The following is a 26,699-nucleotide window of genomic DNA, read 5'->3' as shown; positions in this document are numbered from 1 at the left end:
AAAATGTGTTTTCACATATATCCGGATCTCAAATATATGCATGTAAACGATGTCCGGATCCATCATCCGACCCATCGTTGGTTAGGTAATCGAGAGATCTTTCCAACGAGTCCACAACATTGAAGATCTGGCAACCCAGTATTGAGTTATGACCACTTAAGTGATATTTATGTACTTTTTTGAAGCCGGATCTCACTTAAATGTATGTAAACGATGTCCGGAACCATCATCTAATCCATCGTTGGTTAGGTAATCAAGAGACCTTTCCAACGAGTCCACATAATTGAAAATCTGGCAACCCTGTCTCGAGTTATGACCACTCAAGTGATATTTAAGTTCTTTTTTGAAGCCGGATCTTACTTAAATGTATGTAAACGATGTCCGAATCCATCATCCAACCCATCGTTGGTTAGGTAATCAAGAGACCTTTACAACGAGTCCACAACATCGAAGATCTGGCAACCCTGTCTCGAGTTATGACAACTTAAGTGATATTTATGCACTTTTTTGAAGTCGGATCTCACTTAAATGCATGTAAACGATGTCCGGATCCATCATCCAACCCATCATTGGTTAGGTAATCAAGAGATCTTCCCAACGAGTCCTTATAATTGAAAATCTGGCAACCCTGTCTCGAGTTATGACCACTCAAGTGATATTTATGTTCTTTTTTGAAGCCGGATCTTACTTAAATGTATGTAAACGATGTCCGAATCCATCATCCAACCCATCGTTGGTTAGGTAATCAAGAGACCTTTCTAACGAGTCCACAACATCGAAGATCTGGCAACCCTGTATCAAGTTATGACAACTTAAGTGATATGTATGCACTTTTTTGAAGTCGGATCTCACTTAAATGCATGTAAACGATGTCCGGAACCATCATCCGACCCATCGTTGGATAGATAATCAAGAGACCTTTACAACGAGTCCACAACATCGAAGATCTGGCAACCCTGTATCAAGTTATGACCACTTAAGTGATATTTATGTACTTTTTTGAAGCCGGATCTCACTTAAATGCATGTAAACGATGTCCGGAACCATCATCCGACCCATCGTTGGTTAGGTAATCAAGAGACCTTTCCAACGAGTCCACATAATAGAAAATCTGGCAACCCTGTCCCGAGTTATGACAACTTAAGTTATATCTGTGTACCGTAAACTAGGGTCAATCGGGACACATGGGGCGAATTGGGACAGCAGTTTTAACCATGTTGGAGCACAATATTTTCATTTTTCTGGTTGGTTTTGGTTAGAACAGACTCAGGCCAACAAAAAAAAATAAAAAAAATAAAAAATTTAAAAGCTTTAAGTGCTCTAGAAACTGCTGTCCCTATTCAGACTGTAGTCCCGATTCACCCCAGATTACGGTACTTATTTTTCTGGACCTAAAAAAAATAGCTTAAATATGTGTCCAAACCTCTCATATTACCCATTGTTGGTAAAAAGTGAGGAAGGCATCAACAACACAGGTGGATTAAGTTAGTTTTTTGTCTTAACTTCGGCCAAGTCAAGGAATATAAAATTTTATAAATATTGTCAAAGTTTTTTTTTTAATAATGGAATATTTTAAGTATTTTATGTTCATTTAGTAGTATAAATTTTTCAATGTAGTTTTAATTTTTATTTATTTATTAATTTATTTTTTAAATAACCTAAACCAGCAAAGAACCCAAGCAAGGATAAAAATTAAATCGAGTCAAAATGGTTTACCGAGTATCTGAAAACAACAGAATAACATTTTTTTTAAATCATTAATAAAATGAAATATGGGTAGTTTAACAAATACATTGATAATGTTCTTCCACAAATCTATGATATTTTAAAAGTATTTTTAGCTAAACAAATAAAGGTTGAAAATGAACTCGTTTTCTAGATCATTAAGCAAACAATCAAAAATAAGATTTTGTGATTGTATGAAAAAACTATGGTTGTTGAAGTTATCTGTATTTTTTAAAACATATAAATAACAACTTTTACCAAAATCACCCAACCCACCAGTCCAATTGTTAAATATTTGATAAACCCATACGGGGCACATTATTCACACCCTCGCCGACCACCCGCACCTTAACCACCACACGTGGACCACGGCCGGTGGACCATCACCAGAACGGCCACAACACAGCTGATGGTGGCCAGAGAAAAAAAAAAAAAAAAACGCGCAAGACCGCGCGAAGCAAAAATTAAAAATGTGAGATTTGAGCGAATTTCGCGACCGTTTTGGAGCCAATTCAAACTTTAATGAGGCTTTGCAAAAGGTCGTGGTGGTGAAGTGGGAAGGATGGAGGGTAGAACATTAATTCAATTTCCGATTATTGCGTCACGAGTTGATGGTGGAGGTGCAAACTGAGCAAATAATGTTTCAATGGCAATTAAAATGACGTTTGATGTTGTAATCCCATTGTGCAGGTGATTTGTGGGGGGGTGGGACTTGACTTCGGCCGAAACAACAACGCGAGGTTACAGTTTCCACGCTGATGGGAATTTTCAATGCTTTGAAATTGATTGGTTTGGTAAAGGGAACATTTGAGCCGATAAATGCGAGTTGAAGGGAATAACAGTTTTGATAATAACATTATCGCATTTCAAATTGAAACAGATTGCAAAGGAATCGTTTTGCAATTATAGTCGAATGCATTTGGGTAATTATTCAAATCGGATTGTTTGAATTGCGATCCCTGCAGTGACATTGAAAACCAAACTCAGACCAATTTAAGCTATTCCGAAAACTAATTTTAAAATTCAAACTCCACTTTACCGGAAATCGTTTTTACTTTTTTATTCACCTTTTCTCTCGTTACATCGCGTTGATTTACGGTTACCCATGTGGCAAACTTCCTTGGAAAAACCCCCACCAGATAAAGGTGGTTTTCCAGAATTCAATTAGAATGCAGATGGGTTTCGGTTCCACGAAATCGCCTTAATCGAAAGTGCCAGAGCCATCTCTCGGTATAAAACCAGCAAACAGATTACCAAACAAAAAAAAACTATTGCACTAATCACCGCTTTCCACGCGCCGGTGGTCCCAAAACTGGCCCAGAGGAGTACCTAATGTCCAACTCATCCCCTCCTCATCCCCCGCCGTCCAAAAGAAGATATGGGCCGGACAGGTGCCCGGACCACATTCACGGTGGTGTCCTTGTATTTTGGGGCGGAGGCCGCCGCCGTAAAGCGGAAACTTTTTTCAATTAAAACTTTATCATTAATTTCACGTCGGCCAATTTGGCCAATGTCGGTGGTGTTGTGCCCCGCTAGGACCGGTGAAAATCATCCGGGGGCTTTTTATACGTGGCGCCGTTCGTGGACGGTTACACGGAACAGGAAAATTTAGACAGGAAAGGTGGTTTTTTTTTTCAAAAAACAAAAAACAAAAAACAAAAAACAAAAAACAAAAAACAAAAAACAAAAAACAAAAAACAAAAAACAAAAAACAAAAAACAAAAAACAAAAAACAAAAAACAAAAAACAAAAAACAAAAAACAAAAAACAAAAAACAAAAAAAAAAAAAACAAAAACAAAAACAAAAAACAAAAAACAAAAAACAAAAAACAAAAAACAAAAAACAAAAAACAAAAAACAAAAAACAAAAAACAAAAAACAAAAAACAAAAAACAAAAAACCAAAAACCAAAAACAAAAACAAAAAACAAAAAACAAAAAACAAAAAACAAAAACAAAAAACAAAAAACAAAAAACAAAAAACAAAAAACAAAAAACAAAAAACAAAAAACAAAAAACAAAAAACAAAAAACAAAAAACAAAAAACAAAAAACAAAAAACAAAAAACAAAAAAAGTTCAAATTTTTAATGGGAATATTAGCAATTAATATAAATGACTTTTATATTCATTTCAAGTATGCTTGGGTTGATTTAAAAATCTTTGAAGTTTAACGGAATAAGTCGAGTGGCAAAAACCTAGAAACATTTTTGTAACAAACTTACCACTAAATTCTCAAAATTCACATTTTTAATATTCATTTTTTTTCAAGTTCAATAGGGACTAAAAACCTCATCTTCTAAGTGCTTGATGGTAAAAAATATGGTTTAGAAGATATGATTTATTGAAAAAATGATTGTTTGGAAAACAACAAAAACCTGGACAAAAAAACAATATTAAATATCATTTAAGCATTTAATTATAGGACAAATGTGTTCAAGCATTGAGTCAATGAATCGTTTAAATTAAAAAAATGTTCAAAGTATAACTTTTCCAAACAATTTCTGAAAAGTTCAATTTTTCCGCATCCATTTTAGTGCTAAAAAGAAGAATTTTTCAGCATTTGTTTTGAATGGGTAACTTTTCAATTCTGTTATTTTTGGTACAGAAATGTAGGCTTTTTCGTTATTCAAGAATGACAGGAAAAGTCAGGAGTTTCACGACGGAATTGCAAAAATTAAATTTTGCAATTGAAAAGTTCTTCACATTCTTTTCTTTTTGAAAAAAAAAGTACTTTTTTAAATTGATAGCATCTTTTATGAAATATTTGCATTTATTTAATTTCACTCGCTTTTCATTTTAGAAATAACTCTTAAATGAAAATTGTGTGTGTGTGTGTGTGTGTGTGTGTGTGTGTGTGTGTGTGTGTGTGTGTGTGCAACCAATCAAACGGTACCACGCGGCCGCTTCTTACAAATTGAGTTGTTTCCATGTATTTTAGATTTTTTATTCTATACATGCAAATAACTCGCATAGGCATTTGGAAGGTGTTAGCTCTGCCGAGCTTCGGTGACCCATTTCTACGCTGGCTAGCCAAGCGCGAGGTACCTCCGCTGAACTGACAAGCCCCGCCCTAAAGAACGGTTGCATCAATTTGAACCAAACGTTATTCAGAACTTCCGGACCCTCGTCAAATGGACAAAGATCCAGCGCGTATATAATTGTTAGCAGTAACAGTATTCCTAATTCCAGTCATAGCTCATAACGCCGCGAATCTGGACGGGGGATCGAACCTCGCCTTGAGCAATTTTGATTTTTGTTCATGTTTAGGAATTTCAAGAATTTATATTTCCTTAACTTTCTCGTTGGGAGCAGATGGGAATCGAACCCAGAATTATTCGCTTATAAAGCGAACACCGTAACCAGTCAGCCACGGCCGCTCTTGCAACACTTGAAAATTAAATAAGGATGCAAAAAGGAAATTCCTCACCGGGTTTGAACAACACGATCTCGAACAGCTGTTCTATGCCGCGGAAAACACAAATCCAAATCCCTCAGCTCCACCTAGTTGTACATATTGGCCAACTTCCACTAGTCTTCTTCAGACCAAAATTTGATAGCAATCGCCACCCAGCGCCGTCCGTTATAAAACTGTCCGTAAGGCGAATTTAGTAATTCACTTGGTTGATGGCCGGCGCGGACAAAACAGTTTCCTTCTTCACCAGGTTCACAAGTTTTAAACTTGTAATAGGATTTAAACCGTTCGAATAATTTTGAAGACATTTAAATTTTGTCTCAAACATTAAAAAATGAAAACTCCATGTAAATGACAAGAGCACAAAAATTTGCGTCCGACCCGCAGCGCGACCTACTTCGATCTTTTCAAATAACTCTTAAATTTTCACTAAAACAACATTTTTGAAGAGCACAGAAAATTGCTTAAAATGAAATAAATTGCAATCTACAACACAATGTTTATGTTCCAAAAAAGATCAACTTTTTATAATATTTTTTTTAATTTAAGAGTTTTATTGAAATTTCGACAAAAAGAGCCATTTCCATCAAAACATTTGCTCACAGTGCCACAATTCGCCAACATCACGATCACCGTGTCGTCACCGTGCTTTGTTGGCAAATTCCGGCCGCGCGCGCTCTCGTCCGTCCGGCGCTAATCTAATTTATATTAATGGTTCTACATTTGCATTTCATTTCACTGCCCTTTCACGAAGCGTGGTGGGGTGGGCAAATAGAAGCCCATTTTTGACGAGAACAAGTCGTCCTCCCACGCAGAATTTGGCGGGAAGTTGGGGGGGTCAAGTTAAAACCTTGAGAGGTGGAGTGCTAAAAAAACAAAAAGGAGTCCAAATTTTGGAGGGTGTTGTGGCACGTGCAAATCATACTGGATTTAGCAGGGGGCGAAAGAGAGTAAGGCCAAAGCCTAATCAAAAGTTTAGCCGTTCGTGACAGTCGGTGAGTGACCATCAAATGGATAAGTTTCCAGTTGATGATCCACCATCGAGGTTGCGTTTAAGCCGAGTTTGTTGGGAAACTGTAAGAAAGAATTGTTTTTATTTTTGCATTTTGAGTATTTTATCTTCAAAAGTTTAAATTAACTGACTATTTTATTAAAAATATCTTGTTCAAAAATTAAATTATCTTAAAGTAGTCGGATTAATTTATGCGTCAAATAATAATTCCAACACAGTTTCGACTCAATTACTATTTAATCAACGATTGAAAGATCATTAGGCAGCGTGTGGAATGTGTCGAAAAGTTTCAACCCCCAAAACCCACATTGACACCACGTGTTTCAGGCACAGTTTCTTTCCCCTTTAGACAGACAGAGAGTAGTGTCACGACAATTCCAGCTCTTATGCAATGTCTCACCCCAAAAACCCAGCGCCCGAATAATAGACATTAAAAATCACTCAATCTGTCAGCCCTTCGTGGCTCAGCCAACAAGTCGAAGCTTCGAAGAAAAAGCCTCCAAAGCCAGTTTCATCGTGGCATGTGACTGGCTACTGGCTGGTACCGCACCACACGCGAAAGGACTATAATCAATAACCCTTCCCAGTGTCTCTCGAACATTTCTTTCACTCGGTGTGAACTCAGCAGTGTTGCGTGCCACCAAGTTCCGCCTGAAAAAGAGCTTTTCTTCTGTCTGACGCACTGACGCACTCACAGTGAGATTCAGATTTAAATTTACTCTCCCATAACTGCAACTCGAACAATTCAACAAAGTTCATGCATCGTTCAATAAAAATACGACCTATAATCCCTAGCGAATGTGCCAAAAAGGCAGTTGACACCCCCACCCGAAGTTCATTGTTTCGCGTAAGCTTTGGGAAAAATACGTTCGTTGATTTTCCTTTAATTACCACCAATATCCGTCAATCAGGGACGGGTGGTGAAAATGCCTCTTGGGACATAGTGAGTTTAAAGATTGACGACCGTGGTGCCGTAGTGACGGATGGGGTCAATGGGCGGCATTGTTTCGACCTTTTTTTTTTTAATTTTATTTGTCGTCCTCGTAAAATCCGATAAAGCGCGAGATTAACGCCGATTGACGTGCGCTTATCCCCGGGGGGAGGCTGGGATAATTAATCAGCAGCTGTGGACGATGAACTTGTATTGATTTTGTTGAAATTTACAGGAAGAAGAGTTCGGGTTTTAATAAAACAGAACTTTACTTACTTAAGGATCAATGAATATCATTATGTGAACACAACACATAAGAAACCCTACGGAGCTATGTAGAGAAGTGTCCAAAGCATCTCAAGAAGTATTTTTCAACAAATTTCGAAAAGTGTTAGATAACTATATTTAGGAGAACATTCACAAATATGATAACTTTAATACTCTTAATATGTCAACCTTTTTTTCTCTCCATTTTGTGCACAGGTGCCCGCTTTACCCAATACTTTTCTAAATGAAAAAAAAAAATGATTAAATCTCCAAAACGCCATAAAAAAACATAGAGTTTGCAATCAAAATGTACTTAAGCGAAATTTGGATAAAGTGAAAGGGTTTCAAATTATCGTCATTTTTTTGGTATTTTTTTTCAAAATAGTCGCAGTTATTTTTTTTTAAATTAGTGCACATGTTTGCCCACTTTTGAAATATTTTTTTTTTTGAAAAGCTGTAAAAATTCTATATACAGTCATGCCACGCTTTTGCACGTCTCGGTTTTGCACTGCCCCGGTTTTGATTCGTTCAACTGAGTCGGTTAAGCACGGTCCAGCACGATCAGAACTTTTTCATACATTTCGAATGTAATAGCACCTTTTTTTAAATACTCAAAATTTTCTCAAAACCACGAATTTTCGAAAAAATTACTCCAGTTTTCAGTTTTTAACAATATTTTGAAAACACTCAAAATTTTCACAAAACTACGACTTTTCGAAAAAATACTCAAAATTTCCGTTTTAACAATATGGGTATCAAACGATCGAGATTTTTCATACATTTCGAATAGAATAACAATACTTTTTTTAAATACTTTAAAAAAAATGAGTATTTTTTTTCAACAATACGTAGTATAGTGAAAATTTGGAGTATTTTATAAAATTTGCGTTATAACTTTTGAAATGTGTAAAAAAATTCCGATCATTTGGAACTTTATTGTAAAAACTGTAATTTTGAGTAGTTTTTCGAAAATACGTAGTTTAGTGAAAATTTTGAGTATTTTTTTAAAAATGTTCTTATGACATTCGAAATGTATGCAAAAAATCCTGATCCACGCGCATATTGAAAAACTTAAATTTTAAGTATTTTTTCGAAAAAAAAACGTAGTTTTGTAAAGAAATTTAGTGTTTTTAAAATATGTTGTTATTACATTCAAAATGTATGAAAAAATCCCGATCGTTTGATACCCATATTGTAAAAAACTGAAATATGGAGTATTTTTTTGAAAATACGTAGTTTTCTGTAAATTTTGAGTACATCATATTCTTTTTTTAAGTCACCTTTTTTTTGAACGATTCTCGATTTACGCAACTTTTTTTAAGTCATGACTTAAAATGAGAATGATCATGACTTAAAACAAGAATCTTTGGGATTTCGTAATTTTTCGGAGTATTTTCAAAATGTATCAATTGTATATTGTTTAGTTATGTTATTAAAACATTTAAGCATGGTTTTGGAGCATCTGGGATGTTCTAGTCCATCCGAAACTTCCAGGAATTTTGTTCAACTGGTTTACCAAAGAAACAAGTCGAAACTTCAAAATTTTGACAACGGATCCTACCCCGTCTACTTCAGTGAGTGCGGTAGACTACAGTACATTGTTGTAACAACTTATTGGGATGATCTGGGTCATCCAAGGACTCCCTGGAGTTATGACCTGACCGCCAGAGGTCGACGGATTTTGACCCCGGAACATACCCGCATAGCTTCAGTGAGTATGGTAGACTACTTTCCAGATGTGTTTGGATGTCCTGAGTCATCCAAGGACTCCCTGGAGTTAAGATCTGTGAGTCTACTGCCGTAACAAGCCGGAGGTCGACGGTTTTTGACCCCAGAGTATACCCGCATAGCTTCAGTGAGTATGGTAGACTACTTTTCAGATGTGTTGAGATGTCCTGTGTCATCTAAGCACTCCCTGGAGTTAAGATCTGTGGGTCTACCGCCGTAACAAGCCGGAGATCGACGGTTTTTAACCCCGGAACATACCCACATATTTTCAGTGAGTAGGGTAGAGTAGTCATCAATGAGACACGGGGAACAATGATAAAATGGCTCTCACAAGTCACAAGTTTCTCCTGTCTCGTCAGAGGCGCTGGAGCAGAAATCCCACGTTAGAGGAAGGCCATGCCCCGGGGGGCGTAGTGCCAATAGTTTCGTTTCGGCTCTCACAAGTCGTAGTTTCAACCAATCAGGCTCATATTTTGGGAAAAGGTGTATCTACTGGATACACGTCTGCCATAATAGTGGCTTTGGTTATGGACGCTCCCTTGCATAGTTATTCATAAATGTTTGATTTTGGGGTGTAAAAGTAAATTATGACTGAAAATTACATTTTCGCTTATAGGCTGCCAATAATACAAAAACTAAAATTTCTCCAAACTTCTTTCGTCATTTCATAGGGCATGAGTTGGGCTACAATGGCCTTTCATTAGAATTGACCAAAATTAAGAATATACCCAGAATCCAGGGCTGTCTCATTGTTCCCCACTCTTTTCAGCCTATGGGTAACAATGAGACACTTTGATTTTTCTTCATTAAACTTTTCAAAATCTAGGGAAATCCTTCAAAACATGAATGGGAAGTGATTTTTGGCATATTTATTGAGTTTTGACTTCATTTAGCCAATCATATAAAGTTATATGGTATAAATAAATGGATTTTACTAAATTTAAATACTTTTTAGTATAACTTTTGTTAATGAAAGCTTCAAGTTGGCAAAATTGCTTTAAAATGTTCAAGGTAAGTCACCTGCAATGGAACAATACAAAAACATGATGTTTTACTAGAAAAGTATTGATTTTCGTAGAGTGTCTCATTGTTCCCCACCTGTCTCATTGTTCCTGCCAAGTGCGTCTACAATGAGACAGTTGGATAGCTCTGGCTGTAGAGGTCGGATCGATCTCATATTTTGGTCAATGTTAGAACACATTAAAAGAAAGAAAATGCAACAAAAAAGCTCATTAAAACATGCTGATGAAAAAAAATACAAAAATCGTTGAAAGTTAAAAACCAAAAGTGTCTCATTGATGACTACCCTACCCTATAGTGGACTACTTTACAATACACACTGAAGCTATGCGGGTATGTTACAGGGTCAAAAACCGTCGACCTCTGGCTTGTTATGGCGGTAAACCCACAGATCTTAACTCCAGAGAGTCCTTGGATGACCCAGGACATCCAAACACATCAGCAAAGTAGTCTACCATACTCACTGAAGCTATGCGGGTATGTTCCGGGGTCAAAAACCGTCGACCTCTGGCTTGTTACGGTGGTAGACCTGTAGATCTTAACTCCAGGGAGATCTTGGATGACAGAGGACATCCAAACGCATCTGGAAAGTAGTCTACCATACTCGCCTAAGCTATGCGGGTATGTTCTGGGGTCAAACACCGTCCACCTCTGGCGTGTTCCGGCGGTAGACCCACAGGTCATAACTCCAGGGAGTCCTTGGATGACCCAGGACATTCCAAACACATCTGGAAAGTAGTCTACCATACTCGCTGAAGCTATGCGGGTATGTTCCGGGGTCAAAAACCGTCGACCTCTGGCTTGTTACGGTGATAGACCTGCAGATCTTAACTCCAGGGAGATCTTGGATGACCCAGGACATCCAAACACATCTGGAAAGTAGTCTACCATACTCACTGAAGCTATGCGGGTATGTTCCGGGGTCAAAATCCGTCGACCTCTGGCGTCTTACGGCGGTAGACCCACAGGTCATAACTCCAGGGAGTTCTTGGATGACCCAGATCATTCCAATAAGTTGTTACAACAATGTACTGTAGCCTACCGCACTCACTAAGGTAGTCGGGGTAGGATCCGTTGTCAAAATTTTGAAGTTTCGACTTGTTTCTTTGGTAAGCCAGTTGCATGGACTAGAACATCCCAGGTGTTCCAAAACCATGCTTAAATGTTTTAATAACATAACTGAACAATGCACAATTGATAAATTTTGAAAATACTCCGACAAATTACGAAATCCCAGAGATTCTTGATTTAAGTCAGATTCTCAATTTAAGTCAATGACAGTCTTTTTTTAAACGATTCTCGATTTAAACACCCCCATTTCGCTGTGTAAATCAATAATATGGTGTATTTCCAAAAAATGTTGTTATTACATTTTGGTCCCGCCCGTGTGGTTTAATCGGACTGCGCACTGGACTCACAATCCAGAGGTTGCTAGTTCGAATCCCGCGGCAGGCGCTCTAAAATTCTTTGTGTAAATATGGGTATCCGGCGCCGTCGCTCCGAGCCATACTTTCATACACTTAGGAGCCCAGGGCGGCAAAGTCCTTGTAGATAAAAGGAAGACACAAGTGGTTGGTACTAGCAATAGTGGCCGACAGCTATAAAGTCAACTTCGTTTTTTCGTTTTGTTGTTATTACATTCGAAATGTATGAAAAAATCCTAATCGTTTTATACCTATATAGTAAAAACTGACATTTTGAGTATTTTTTTTCAAAAATACGTTGTTTTTTGAAAATTTTAAGTATCAAAAAAAAGTTGTTATAATATTCGAAATGTATAAAAATCCCAATCGTTTGATACCCATATTGTAAAAACTGAAATTTTGGGCATTTTTTTTCGAAAATACGTAGTTTTGTAAAAATTTTGAGCATTTTCGAAAAAAATATTTAACATTCGAAATGTATGAAAAAAATCTGATTATTTGATACTTATATTGCAATAATAATATACTTTTTTTTGGTTTCTTTAGAGAAAAAAAATGCATTTTCAAAATACAGGAAAAATACGTATTTTTGTGAAAATTGCCATGAAATTATAATTTTAATGGATAGCTGCCATCATCCCGATTCCAAAACACTATATTTTTGCATGATTTTTCATACTATTATAGCCAATGTCTCCCATATAGCCAAAATCCCATAAGCTCTGTGCTTCAGTTATGCACGCCTCGGTTTTGCATCCCCCATATGCGGTGCTAAATCGAGGCACGACTGTATCTCAGCAACTAAGAGACGTATCAACAAAGTTCATTAATCAAAATATAGAGAATTTTCTCTGCTTTTTAAAAATATTTTTTTCAATATGGGGCAAACATATGCACTAATTTAAAAAAAATTAAAAACTGCAACTATTATCAAAAAAGTTCCTTTGAACTGGCTATAACTTGAAAACGGTGCACTTTACCAACCTTTTGCTAGAGTACTTTACATCGATTTTACATCGAAAAACTAAGTTGAAAAGTTTTTGCGACCAATATTTCGATATTGATTCCAAAAATCATAACTCGGTCATAGATTTTTTACCCGTTCTTGGAAATTCCTGAAAGGTTGGAATATAATGCCCCCTAAAACAATCAGAAAAAAATAATAATGGTGTTGTTTTGCAAATCAAGTTTCAGTGACAAAAGTTAAATAAAAATCATTAAAAATGATTAACCGTGTATCATTTTTTCAGTGTAGTCCATATCCATACCTACAACTTTGCCGAAGACACCAAATCGATCAAAAAATTCCTTCAAAAGATAAAGATTATTGAATTTTCATATATCTTTTATTGTATGGAAAGCTGCCAAATTTGTATGGAAAAGTATATGGACAAACTAATGATGCAAAATGGCCTCTTTGGGCATACCGAAGACAACACAAAAGTTTCAGACGGATTCAAAAATACAAATAAAAAATCTACTTACCGAAATCTCAGTGAATTGCTGATTTGGATCACTTTCAAACATTTAAAATCAAAATGAACTTAATTATCATTGATGGTTAAGAGACAAATTTTAATGGTGAAAGTGAAACTTATTGAAATTTTGCTTTAATCGAATACGATTTTAAAATTTATAAAATTTCATTTAAACACTATTTCTGATTGAATTTCCAAAATTTTGAAAAATTATGTATCGTTCAAGTTTGCAATCAGCGATTATTCAGAAGTTTTAGCCGAAGTTGACTAGTTGACGTTGAAATCGGTATGAAAATCGCATTATTTCATATTTTGTTTTGTTTTCACTTGTTTAATTTCACTATTAATGATTTATTTTTTTATTTGGTTTAAACATTGCCTAAACGTTCCTTTTGTATGGTACATGAAAACAATTTGTTATTGGACTTTTTATCATAAAAAGTTTAATTTCCAAACGTTCCTTTTGTATGGTACATGAAAACAATTTGTTATTGGACTTTTTATCATAAAAAGTTTAATTTCCAAAATTTTTTGTTCCAAAGTTATCAGTTTACCAGTACCAGTTCAAACATATTACATAAGTTTTTTGTATGGTTTTGTTTTACTGTGCCACGAAAATTTTCTTTTATGCGAAAAAAATGTCAAACTGAGTTTTTAGATAACTTATGATTGCAAAACATGGTATAAACAATTGGTTTTCATTCAAATGATTCAATCATAACTTTTTTATTTGACAGGTGGTTTATGCACGAGCCCGTTTTAGCTCGGCGAGAGAATCATTCCCTCGAGGTTCATTTGCCAACAAAGTTCATCCGCTAAACAAAAAAAAAAAAACAGCAGAGTTGACTACGAGAATCGAACCAGAGACCTTTGGCTAACTAACCCAATGGCTTAACTGCCTCGGCCGCCACAGCTTGATGACTTAGGAGTGATCAGCTTTCAATGTACGACACTTGTTGCAATTCAGGTTTGCCAGGTAGGTTTTGGAAAGAGGACATCCTATGCTTTTATTTTAGACCAAGAAACATTTTCTATGGACGCTTCTGTTAAGGGTCGTCCATCGTTTATTTGTTATTCAAAATATGTATTTTTGTTATAAATGTATTGCCACTAAATCTAAGACGTTATCTTTCATCAGCATAAGTCATGGCGAATATGATTTTCAAAAATTCCGTAAAGGACATCAATACCATAAGGGTAATAAAATTGAATTTTTGTGATTTGTCAACTTTTTTTTTGTTTTGTATGTGAATTAAAAATGCAAATAACTGCCATATTTTGCTCTGATATTGCTGAAAAATTACTGATTCCGAAACAAGTTCCCAAACCATTATCACCAAATTAAGGTGCAGTACCACTCACCAATTGTGGAAATTAATCACGGCTGCACCGCTGTCAGTTGCATAATCGACAACCAACTGACCAATAGCCTGCTGCAAGTCCTCACCTCTTTTTGGCTGCGGTCATCGTCTCCGCGTGGTTTTCACGTAATTGCACATGATCATCGGTACTTACTCGGAGGCATCGTCGCTGTCTCATCACATCATCTTGGCTTGAAACAGAAACCTAAATTACGAACTAAATTAGCCCACATGTTTTGTAATCCCTTTTTTTGTTTCACCTTCAATTTGGCAACTTCGTTAAATTGGTTAACATGTGGCTCGCAGGTATGAAACTAAATTCAGCAATGAAACGGATTAAAATAATCATAAAAAACGCTAATAGCATCGTGAAGTAAACCATATTGGAGCACGTTTCGAAATAATAAATCACATCCTTCCGGGCTAAACGGTTTGGAGAAACCTTGATTTTTATCGTGTGCAAGATTTTTTGTTAAAAATAGTATATTTTGTATTATTCTTATATTAGAGTCGAAAAATACCAAGATAATCATCAAACAAACATTTAAGGCATCTGAACCTTTTGAAATCTCATCATTTTCAAAAATCACCAACAATAACACACTCCAAAAATAAGCAATTCACACGTACCGCGAGGAGAGCACTTCACGTGGAGTTGAAAGCTGGGCTGGTTGGCTCTCGAGAGGGGTTTTTAATTTTCGGTGATGAACAACTCGGACACGGTTCGTGACGAGTTTTTTCGAGTGCTGCAGGGCAAAACGGTTGCTCGGAGGGATTTGTCAATTGTTGCCCAAAGTTCGATGAGATATAAATGGCGTGGAAATTATAACTTCACTTAAATAATTCAATAACAAATACATCTTAAAAGTGCGTTCCAAAATTACCACTTTACCCTTGGCTAAATAAAAAAAGTGCCAAAATTACCCCCCGGCATGTTTGGTTTGCTTGATGAACGATGTTACGGTGTGCGGTTGGTTGTTTTGGGCGTGATTTTTTTTTGTGTTGTGTTCATTTTTGGTTTTGCAAACACCATCAGTTATGTTTCACTAGTAGCAGATACTAGTCGCTAATTGCAAAGATTTCTGGTACTAATTGCTGTTATGGCTAGTGCTCCCCCTCACACCAACTTCCTCTGCAGGGGGTAAGAGTAATTTAATCTGCGAAAGTTTCCCCCGTAAACGCTATGCTATGGGGAAGATGCAGTTTTTGATCTTCCGAAAACGCGGGCGCGGATGTTATTTGAGTGCACTTAAGGTCGTAGTGCACTTGATGTTTGACTAGGATGGATCGTGATGCGGAAATGGTTCAGGTTGGAAGTTTTAATCTACCCTGGGAATCTGTTTATCTAGAGGGAATCTGTATTGGGAAACAAAATTATACAGCAATCTTCAGAAGATGGTTTTAAAATGCAAGTCCAGTTTATAAATTCATATGTTTTAACATCCTTTTCAAAGATGACATAAAGTTTGAAAAATATTTCAAACGGCCTAAATTATTGCATAAAGATTTGTTTTGCATTTTTAAAATGGAACACTTGAAGGCTTATTTACACTTTGAATTTTGAACCACAGTTCGGAAACAGAGCACAAAATGTTAGAAATTTTATCAGATTTCGGCAATTCGATTTTTTTTAATCCAACTGAAACTTTTTTGATGCCTTCGGTATGCCTAAAGAAGCCATTTTGCATCCTAAGTTTGTCCATATAATTTTCCATACAAATTTGGCAGCAGTCCATACAAAAATGAAGTATGAAAATTAAAAAATCCTTATCATTTGAAGGAATTTTTTGATCGATTTGGTGTCTTCGGCAAAGTTGTAGGTATGGCTAAGGCCTACACAGTTGCAAATGAAACTCGGTTAAAAATTGTGATTTTTAATTCAAATTTTTGTCACTAAAACTTGATTTGCAAACAGATATAATAAATATAATTTCCGGGTTGTGCAAAAAATCTTTGACCAAGTTTTGAATATTTTAAACAAAACTGATTTAAAAAAAAATCAAAATATCAAACGCAATGATTTTTCAACTTCATTTTTCGAAAAATCAAATTGCAATCAAAAAGTTCTTAAGTGAAATTTTCAAAAAGTTTACAGTTTTCAAGTTATAGCCATTTTCAGAAAACTTTTTCGAAAATAGCCGCAGTTTTTTTTTTATAAGTTGAAATATTGGTCTTAAAATATGAAACATTCGTAAATTTTTCCGATCTTTTCGAAAACAATATTTAAAAAAAAATAATAAAAACTAAAATTTCAAAAGGGCGTACTATTTAATGTTGGGCCTTTCTAAAATGTCTGAAAATAAAAGATTGTTTTGGAAAAAATAGGAAATTTCATGAATGTTTCATATTTTAACACTGAAAATATGCTGAGATATCAAACTTAGAAAATGGTTGGTTGTTTGGGTGAGACTTAGAAAACATCAATTTTCCTGTTTTTAAACCTTTGCATGGAAATGTCTCAACAACTAAGGGTCGTATCTTCAAAGTTCAAGAAAACAAAATATATAGAATTTTCTCAGTCATTCAAAAATATTTTTTTTTCAAAAATGGGCAAACATGGACACTAATTTAAAAAATGATTACCTAAAAATCGGCAATAACTACAAAACGGTGAACTGTAACTAAATTTCTCTAAAATTAATTATGATTGCAAATTCGATTTTACATCGAAAAATTATGTTGAAAATTTTTTGCGACCATTATTTGGGTTTTTGTAAAAACAGTATTGATTCAAAATTCATAATTTGGTCAAAGATGTTTTGCCCATTATGAAAACTTCTGGAAAGTTGACATTTGATGTGCCCTAAAACATATTAGAAAAAAATAGTGTTTTGCAAATTAAGTTTAAGTGACAAAAAGATATTAAAAATCATCATATTTTTACCATGTACCTACAACTTTGCCAAAGACACCAAATCAATCAAAAAATTCCTTCAAAAGATACAGATTTTTGAATTTTCATACATATTTTTTTATGGACAGCTGTCAAATTTGTATGGAAAATTATAAGAACAAACTAATGATGCAAAATGGCTTCTTTGGGCATACCGAAGGCACCAAAAAAGTTTCAGCCGGAGTAAAAAAAAAAGGTACTAAATCCACCTTAAGGTGGTTGGTGCCTTCCTTGCACCCATAAAGTGAATACACTACACAGCCTCAAAAAAGTGTATAAATAACACTTATTTTTATCAAAATATCTGAGATCCGGCCTCAAAAAAAGGGTATTAAAAACACTAAAGTAGGGTAGAGTAGTCATCAATGAGACACGGGGAACAATGATAAAATGGCTCTCACAAGTCGTAGTTTCAACCAATCAGGCTCATATTTGGGGGAAGGGTTTGTCTACTGGATACACGTCTGCCATAATAGTGGCTTTGGTTATGGACGCTCCCTTGACAAGTTATTCATAAATGTTTGATTCTGGGGTGTAAAAGTAAATTATGGACAAAAAATATTTTTTCGCTCGTAGGCTGCCATTTACACCAAAAATTAATATTTCTTCAAATTTCTTTCGACGTTCCATAGGTATTAAGTTGGGCTACAATGTCCTTTCATTAGATTTGGCCAAAATTTAGAATATACCCAGAATCCAGGGCTGTCTCATTGTTCCCCACTCTTTTCAGCCTATGGGTAACAATGAGACACTTTGATTTTTCTTCATTAAACTTTTCAAAATCTAGGGAAATCCTTCAAAACATGAATGGGAAGTGATTTTTGGCATATTTATTGAGTTTTGACTTCATTTAGCCAATCATATAAAGTTATATGGTATAAATAAATGGATTTTACTAAATTTAAATACTTTTTAGTATAACTTTTGTTAATGAAAGCTTCAAGTTGGCAAAATTGCTTTAAAATGTTCAAGGTAAGTCACCTGCAATGGAACAATACAAAAACATGATGTTTTACTAGAAAAGTATTGATTTTCGTAGAGTGTCTCATTGTTCCCCACCTGTCTCATTGTTCCTGCCAAGTGCGTCTACAATGAGACAGTTGGATAGCTCTGGCTGTAGAGGTCGGATCGATCTCATATTTTGGTCAATGTTAGAACACATTAAAAGAAAGAAAATGCAACAAAAAGCTCATTAAAACATGCTGATGAAAAAAATACAAAAATCGTTGAAAGTTAAAAACCAAAAGTGTCTCATTGATGACTACCCTACCCTATAGTGGACTACTTTACAATACACACTGAAGCTATGCGGGTATGTTACAGGGTCAAAAACCGTCGACCTCTGGCTTGTTATGGCGGTAAACCCACAGATCTTAACTCCAGAGAGTCCTTGGATGACCCAGGACATCCAAACACATCAGCAAAGTAGTCTACCATACTCACTGAAGCTATGCGGGTATGTTCCGGGGTCAAAAACCGTCGACCTCTGGCTTGTTACGGTGGTAGACCTGTAGATCTTAACTCCAGGAGATCTTGGATGACAGAGGACATCCAAACGCATCTGGAAAGTAGTCTACCATACTCGCCTAAGCTATGCGGGTATGTTCTGGGGTCAAACACCGTCCACCTCTGGCGTGTTCCGGCGGTAGACCCACAGGTCATAACTCCAGGGAGTCCTTGGATGACCCAGGACATTCCAAACACATCTGGAAAGTAGTCTACCATACTCGCTGAAGCTATGCGGGTATGTTCCGGGGTCAAAAACCGTCGACCTCTGGCTTGTTACGGTGATAGACCTGCAGATCTTAACTCCAGGGAGATCTTGGATGACCCAGGACATCCAAACACATCTGGAAAGTAGTCTACCATACTCACTGAAGCTATGCGGGTATGTTCCGGGGTCAAAATCCGTCGACCTCTGGCGTCTTACGGCGGTAGACCCACAGGTCATAACTCCAGGGAGTTCTTGGATGACCCAGATCATTCCAATAAGTTGTTACAACAATGTACTGTAGCCTACCGCACTCACTAAGGTAGTCGGGGTAGGATCCGTTGTCAAAATTTTGAAGTTTCGACTTGTTTCTTTGGTAAGCCAGTTGCATGGACTAGAACATCCCAGGTGTTCCAAAACCATGCTTAAATGTTTTAATAACATAACTGAACAATGCACAATTGATAAATTTTGAAAATACTCCGACAAATTACGAAATCCCAGAGATTCTTGATTTAAGTCAGATTCTCAATTTAAGTCAATGACAGTCTTTTTTTAAACGATTCTCGATTTAAACACCCCCATTTCGCTGTGTAAATCAATAATATGGTGTATTTCCAAAAAATGTTGTTATTACATTTTGGTCCCGCCCGTGTGGTTTAATCGGACTGCGCACTGGACTCACAATCCAGAGGTTGCTAGTTCGAATCCCGCGGCAGGCGCTCTAAAATTCTTTGTGTAAATATGGGTATCCGGCGCCGTCGCTCCGAGCCATACTTTCATACACTTAGGAGCCCAGGGCGGCAAAGTCCTTGTAGATAAAAGGAAGACACAAGTGGTTGGTACTAGCAATAGTGGCCGACAGCTATAAAGTCAACTTCGTTTTTTCGTTTTGTTGTTATTACATTCGAAATGTATGAAAAAATCCTAATCGTTTTATACCTATATAGTAAAAACTGACATTTTGAGTATTTTTTCAAAAATACGTTGTTTTTGAAAATTTTAAGTATCAAAAAAAAGTTGTTATAATATTCGAAATGTATAAAAATCCCAATCGTTTGATACCCATATTGTAAAAACTGAAATTTTGGGCATTTTTTTTCGAAAATACGTAGTTTTGTAAAAATTTTGAGCATTTTCGAAAAAAATATTTAACATTCGAAATGTATGAAAAAAATCTGATTATTTGATACTTATATTGCAATAATAATATACTTTTTTTTGGTTTCTTTAGAGAAAAAAATGCATTTTCAAAATACAGGAAAAATACGTATTTTTGTGAAAATTGCCATGAAATTATAATTTTAATGGATAGCTGCCATCATCCCGATTCCAAAACACTATATTTTTGCATGATTTTTCATACTATTATAGCCAATGTCTCCCATATAGCCAAAATCCCATAAGCTCTGTGCTTCAGTTATGCACGCCTCGGTTTTGCATCCCCCATATGCGGTGCTAAATCGAGGCACGACTGTATCTCAGCAACTAAGAGACGTATCAACAAAGTTCATTAATCAAAATATAGAGAATTTTCTCTGCTTTTTAAAAATATTTTTTTCAATATGGGGCAAACATATGCACTAATTTAAAAAAAATTAAAAACTGCAACTATTATCAAAAAAGTTCCTTTGAACTGGCTATAACTTGAAAACGGTGCACTTTACCAACCTTTTGCTAGAGTACTTTACATCGATTTTACATCGAAAAACTAAGTTGAAAAGTTTTTGCGACCAATATTTCGATATTGATTCCAAAAATCATAACTCGGTCATAGATTTTTTACCCGTTCTTGGAAATTCCTGAAAGGTTGGAATATAATGCCCCCTAAAACAATCAGAAAAAAATAATAATGGTGTTGTTTTGCAAATCAAGTTTCAGTGACAAAAAGTTAAATAAAAAATCATTAAAAAATGATTAACCGTGTATCATTTTTTTCAGTGTAGTCCATATCCATACCTACAACTTTGCCGAAGACACCAAATCGATCAAAAAATTCCTTCAAAAGATAAAGATTATTGAATTTTCATATATCTTTTATTGTATGGAAAGCTGCCAAATTTGTATGGAAAAGTATATGGACAAACTAATGATGCAAAATGGCCTCTTTGGGCATACCGAAGACAACACAAAAGTTTCAGACGGATTCAAAAATACAAATAAAAATCTACTTACCGAAATCTCAGTGAATTGCTGATTTGGATCACTTTCAAACATTTAAAATCAAAATGAACTTAATTATCATTGATGGTTAAGAGACAAATTTTAATGGTGAAAGTGAAACTTATTGAAATTTTGCTTTAATCGAATACGATTTTAAAATTTATAAAATTTCATTTAAACACTATTTCTGATTGAATTTCCAAAATTTTGAAAAATTATGTATCGTTCAAGTTTGCAATCAGCGATTATTCAGAAGTTTTAGCCGAAGTTGACTAGTTGACGTTGAAATCGGTATGAAAATCGCATTATTTCATATTTTGTTTTGTTTTCACTTGTTTAATTTCACTATTAATGATTTATTTTTTATTTGGTTTAAACATTGCCTAAACGTTCCTTTTGTATGGTACATGAAAACAATTTGTTATTGGACTTTTTATCATAAAAAGTTTAATTTCCAAACGTTCCTTTTGTATGGTACATGAAAACAATTTGTTATTGGACTTTTTATCATAAAAAGTTTAATTTCCAAAATTTTTTGTTCCAAAGTTATCAGTTTACCAGTACCAGTTCAAACATATTACATAAGTTTTTTGTATGGTTTTGTTTTACTGTGCCACGAAAATTTTCTTTTATGCGAAAAAAATGTCAAACTGAGTTTTTAGATAACTTATGATTGCAAAACATGGTATAAACAATTGGTTTTCATTCAAATGATTCAATCATAACTTTTTTATTTGACAGGTGGTTTATGCACGAGCCCGTTTTAGCTCGGCGAGAGAATCATTCCCTCGAGGTTCATTTGCCAACAAAGTTCATCCGCTAAACAAAAAAAAAAAAACAGCAGAGTTGACTACGAGAATCGAACCAGAGACCTTTGGCTAACTAACCCAATGGCTTAACTGCCTCGGCCGCCACAGCTTGATGACTTAGGAGTGATCAGCTTTCAATGTACGACACTTGTTGCAATTCAGGTTTGCCAGGTAGGTTTTGGAAAGAGGACATCCTATGCTTTTATTTTAGACCAAGAAACATTTTCTATGGACGCTTCTGTTAAGGGTCGTCCATCGTTTATTTGTTATTCAAAATATGTATTTTTGTTATAAATGTATTGCCACTAAATCTAAGACGTTATCTTTCATCAGCATAAGTCATGGCGAATATGATTTTCAAAAATTCCGTAAAGGACATCAATACCATAAGGGTAATAAAATTGAATTTTTGTGATTTGTCAACTTTTTTTTTGTTTTGTATGTGAATTAAAAATGCAAATAACTGCCATATTTTGCTCTGATATTGCTGAAAAATTACTGATTCCGAAACAAGTTCCCAAACCATTATCACCAAATTAAGGTGCAGTACCACTCACCAATTGTGGAAATTAATCACGGCTGCACCGCTGTCAGTTGCATAATCGACAACCAACTGACCAATAGCCTGCTGCAAGTCCTCACCTCTTTTTGGCTGCGGTCATCGTCTCCGCGTGGTTTTCACGTAATTGCACATGATCATCGGTACTTACTCGGAGGCATCGTCGCTGTCTCATCACATCATCTTGGCTTGAAACAGAAACCTAAATTACGAACTAAATTAGCCCACATGTTTTGTAATCCCTTTTTTTGTTTCACCTTCAATTTGGCAACTTCGTTAAATTGGTTAACATGTGGCTCGCAGGTATGAAACTAAATTCAGCAATGAAACGGATTAAAATAATCATAAAAACGCTAATAGCATCGTGAAGTAAACCATATTGGAGCACGTTTCGAAATAATAAATCACATCCTTCCGGGCTAAACGGTTTGGAGAAACCTTGATTTTTATCGTGTGCAAGATTTTTTGTTAAAAATAGTATATTTTGTATTATTCTTATATTAGAGTCGAAAAATACCAAGATAATCATCAAACAAACATTTAAGGCATCTGAACCTTTTGAAATCTCATCATTTTCAAAATCACCAACAATAACACACTCCAAAAATAAGCAATTCACACGTACCGCGAGGAGAGCACTTCACGTGGAGTTGAAAGCTGGGCTGGTTGGCTCTCGAGAGGGGTTTTTAATTTTCGGTGATGAACAACTCGGACACGGTTCGTGACGAGTTTTTTCGAGTGCTGCAGGGCAAAACGGTTGCTCGGAGGGATTTGTCAATTGTTGCCCAAAGTTCGATGAGATATAAATGGCGTGGAAATTATAACTTCACTTAAATAATTCAATAACAAATACATCTTAAAAGTGCGTTCCAAAATTACCACTTTACCCTTGGCTAAATAAAAAAAGTGCCAAAATTACCCCCCGGCATGTTTGGTTTGCTTGATGAACGATGTTACGGTGTGCGGTTGGTTGTTTTGGGCGTGATTTTTTTTTGTGTTGTGTTCATTTTTGGTTTTGCAAACACCATCAGTTATGTTTCACTAGTAGCAGATACTAGTCGCTAATTGCAAAGATTTCTGGTACTAATTGCTGTTATGGCTAGTGCTCCCCCTCACACCAACTTCCTCTGCAGGGGGTAAGAGTAATTTAATCTGCGAAAGTTTCCCCCGTAAACGCTATGCTATGGGGAAGATGCAGTTTTTGATCTTCCGAAAACGCGGGCGCGGATGTTATTTGAGTGCACTTAAGGTCGTAGTGCACTTGATGTTTGACTAGGATGGATCGTGATGCGGAAATGGTTCAGGTTGGAAGTTTTAATCTACCCTGGGAATCTGTTTATCTAGAGGGAATCTGTATTGGGAAACAAAATTATACAGCAATCTTCAGAAGATGGTTTTAAAATGCAAGTCCAGTTTATAAATTCATATGTTTTAACATCCTTTTCAAAGATGACATAAAGTTTGAAAAATATTTCAAACGGCCTAAATTATTGCATAAAGATTTGTTTTGCATTTTTAAAATGGAACACTTGAAGGCTTATTTACACTTTGAATTTTTGAACCACAGTTCGGAAACAGAGCACAAAATGTTAGAAATTTTATCAGATTTCGGCAATTCGATTTTTTTTAATCCAACTGAAACTTTTTTGATGCCTTCGGTATGCCTAAAGAAGCCATTTTGCATCCTAAGTTTGTCCATATAATTTTCCATACAAATTTGGCAGCAGTCCATACAAAAATGAAGTATGAAAATTAAAAAATCCTTATCATTTGAAGGAATTTTTTGATCGATTTGGTGTCTTCGGCAAAGTTGTAGGTATGGCTAAGGCCTACACAGTTGCAAATGAAACTCGGTTAAAAATTGTGATTTTTAATTCAAATTTTTGTCACTAAAACTTGATTTGCAAACAGATATAATAAATATAATTTCCGGGTTGTGCAAAAAATCTTTGACCAAGTTTTGAATATTTTAAACAAAACTGATTTAAAAAAAAATCAAAATATCAAACGCAATGATTTTTCAACTTCATTTTCGAAAAATCAAATTGCAATCAAAAAGTTCTTAAGTGAAATTTTCAAAAGTTTACAGTTTTCAAGTTATAGCCATTTTCAGAAAACTTTTTCGAAAATAGCCGCAGTTTTTATAAGTTGAAATATTGGTCTTAAAATATGAAACATTCGTAAATTTTTCCGATCTTTTCGAAAACAATATTTAAAAAAATAATAAAAACTAAAATTTCAAAAGGGCGTACTATTTAATGTTGGGCCTTTCTAAAATGTCTGAAAATAAAAGATTGTTTTGGAAAAATAGGAAATTTCATGAATGTTTCATATTTTAACACTGAAAATATGCTGAGATATCAAACTTAGAAAATGGTTGGTTGTTTGGGTGAGACTTAGAAAACATCAATTTTCCTGTTTTTAAACCTTTGCATGGAAATGTCTCAACAACTAAGGGTCGTATCTTCAAAGTTCAAGAAAACAAAATATATAGAATTTTCTCAGTCATTCAAAAATATTTTTTTTTCAAAAATGGGCAAACATGGACACTAATTTAAAAAATGATTACCTAAAAATCGGCAATAACTACAAAACGGTGAACTGTAACTAAATTTCTCTAAAATTAATTATGATTGCAAATTCGATTTTACATCGAAAAATTATGTTGAAAATTTTTTGCGACCATTATTTGGGTTTTTTGTAAAAAACAGTATTGATTCAAAAATTCATAATTTGGTCAAAGATGTTTTGCCCATTATGAAAACTTCTGGAAAGTTGACATTTGATGTGCCCTAAAACATATTAGAAAAAAATAGTGTTTTGCAAATTAAGTTTAAGTGACAAAAAGATATTAAAAATCATCATATTTTTACCATGTACCTACAACTTTGCCAAAGACACCAAATCAATCAAAAAATTCCTTCAAAAGATACAGATTTTGAATTTTCATACATATTTTTTATGGACAGCTGTCAAATTTGTATGGAAAATTATAAGAACAAACTAATGATGCAAAATGGCTTCTTTGGGCATACCGAAGGCACCAAAAAAGTTTCAGCCGGAGTAAAAAAAAAAGGTACTAAATCCACCTTAAGGTGGTTGGTGCCTTCCTTGCACCCATAAAGTGAATACACTACACAGCCTCAAAAAGTGTATAAATAACACTTATTTTTATCAAAATATCTGAGATCCGGCCTCAAAAAAGGGTATTAAAAACACTAAAGTAGGGTAGAGTAGTCATCAATGAGACACGGGGAACAATGATAAAATGGCTCTCACAAGTCGTAGTTTCAACCAATCAGGCTCATATTTGGGGAAGGGTTTGTCTACTGGATACACGTCTGCCATAATAGTGGCTTTGGTTATGGACGCTCCCTTGACAAGTTATTCATAAATGTTTGATTCTGGGGTGTAAAAGTAAATTATGGACAAAAAATATTTTTTCGCTCGTAGGCTGCCATTTACACCAAAAATTAATATTTCTTCAAATTTCTTTCGACGTTCCATAGGTATTAAGTTGGGCTACAATGTCCTTTCATTAGATTTGGCCAAAATTTAGAATATACCCAGAATCCAGGGCTGTCTCATTGTTCCCCACTCATTTCAGCCCATGGGTAACAATGAGACACTTTGATTTTTCTTCAATAAACTTTTCAAAATCGATGGAAATCTTTCAAAACATGAATCAAAAGTGATTTTTGGCATATTTATAGAGTTTGAACTTCATTTATCCAAAAATACAAAGTTATTTGGTATTAATATATGGATTTTACAAAATTTTAATACTTTTTAATATAACTTTTGTTAATAAAAGTTTCATGTTGGCAAAATTTCTCTAAAATGTTCAAGGCAAGTCACCTGCAATGGAACAATACAAAAACATGATGTTTTGGTAGAAAAATGTTGATTTTCGTAGAGTGTCTCATTGTTCCCCAGCTGTCTCATTGCACAGTGGTCCAGATCGCAAAATTAAGTGGAAAATGGATTTTTCGAAAAATGGTTAAGTTTTGGAGCTTTGGTGTCTTCAGAAGAGTTGTTGCAAATACAAAGGGGCAACTTTTGGTTTGGTTGAAAATTAGGGTGGTTCACGATTAGGGTGATTTTGGAAATCTAACTTTACAGGAATATTTTTGGGAATTTTTTTGTCTTCTAGAAAGTTGTTGGGCTTACCATTTCAAGCAACTTTGTCGAAGACACCAAAATTTT

This window comes from Culex quinquefasciatus, chromosome 3 (assembly GCF_015732765.1).
Source record: "Culex quinquefasciatus strain JHB chromosome 3, VPISU_Cqui_1.0_pri_paternal, whole genome shotgun sequence".
NCBI lineage: Eukaryota > Metazoa > Arthropoda > Insecta > Diptera > Culicidae > Culex > Culex quinquefasciatus.
The sequence above is the reverse complement of the archived record's forward strand: the minus strand, read 5'-3'. Positions refer to the sequence as shown.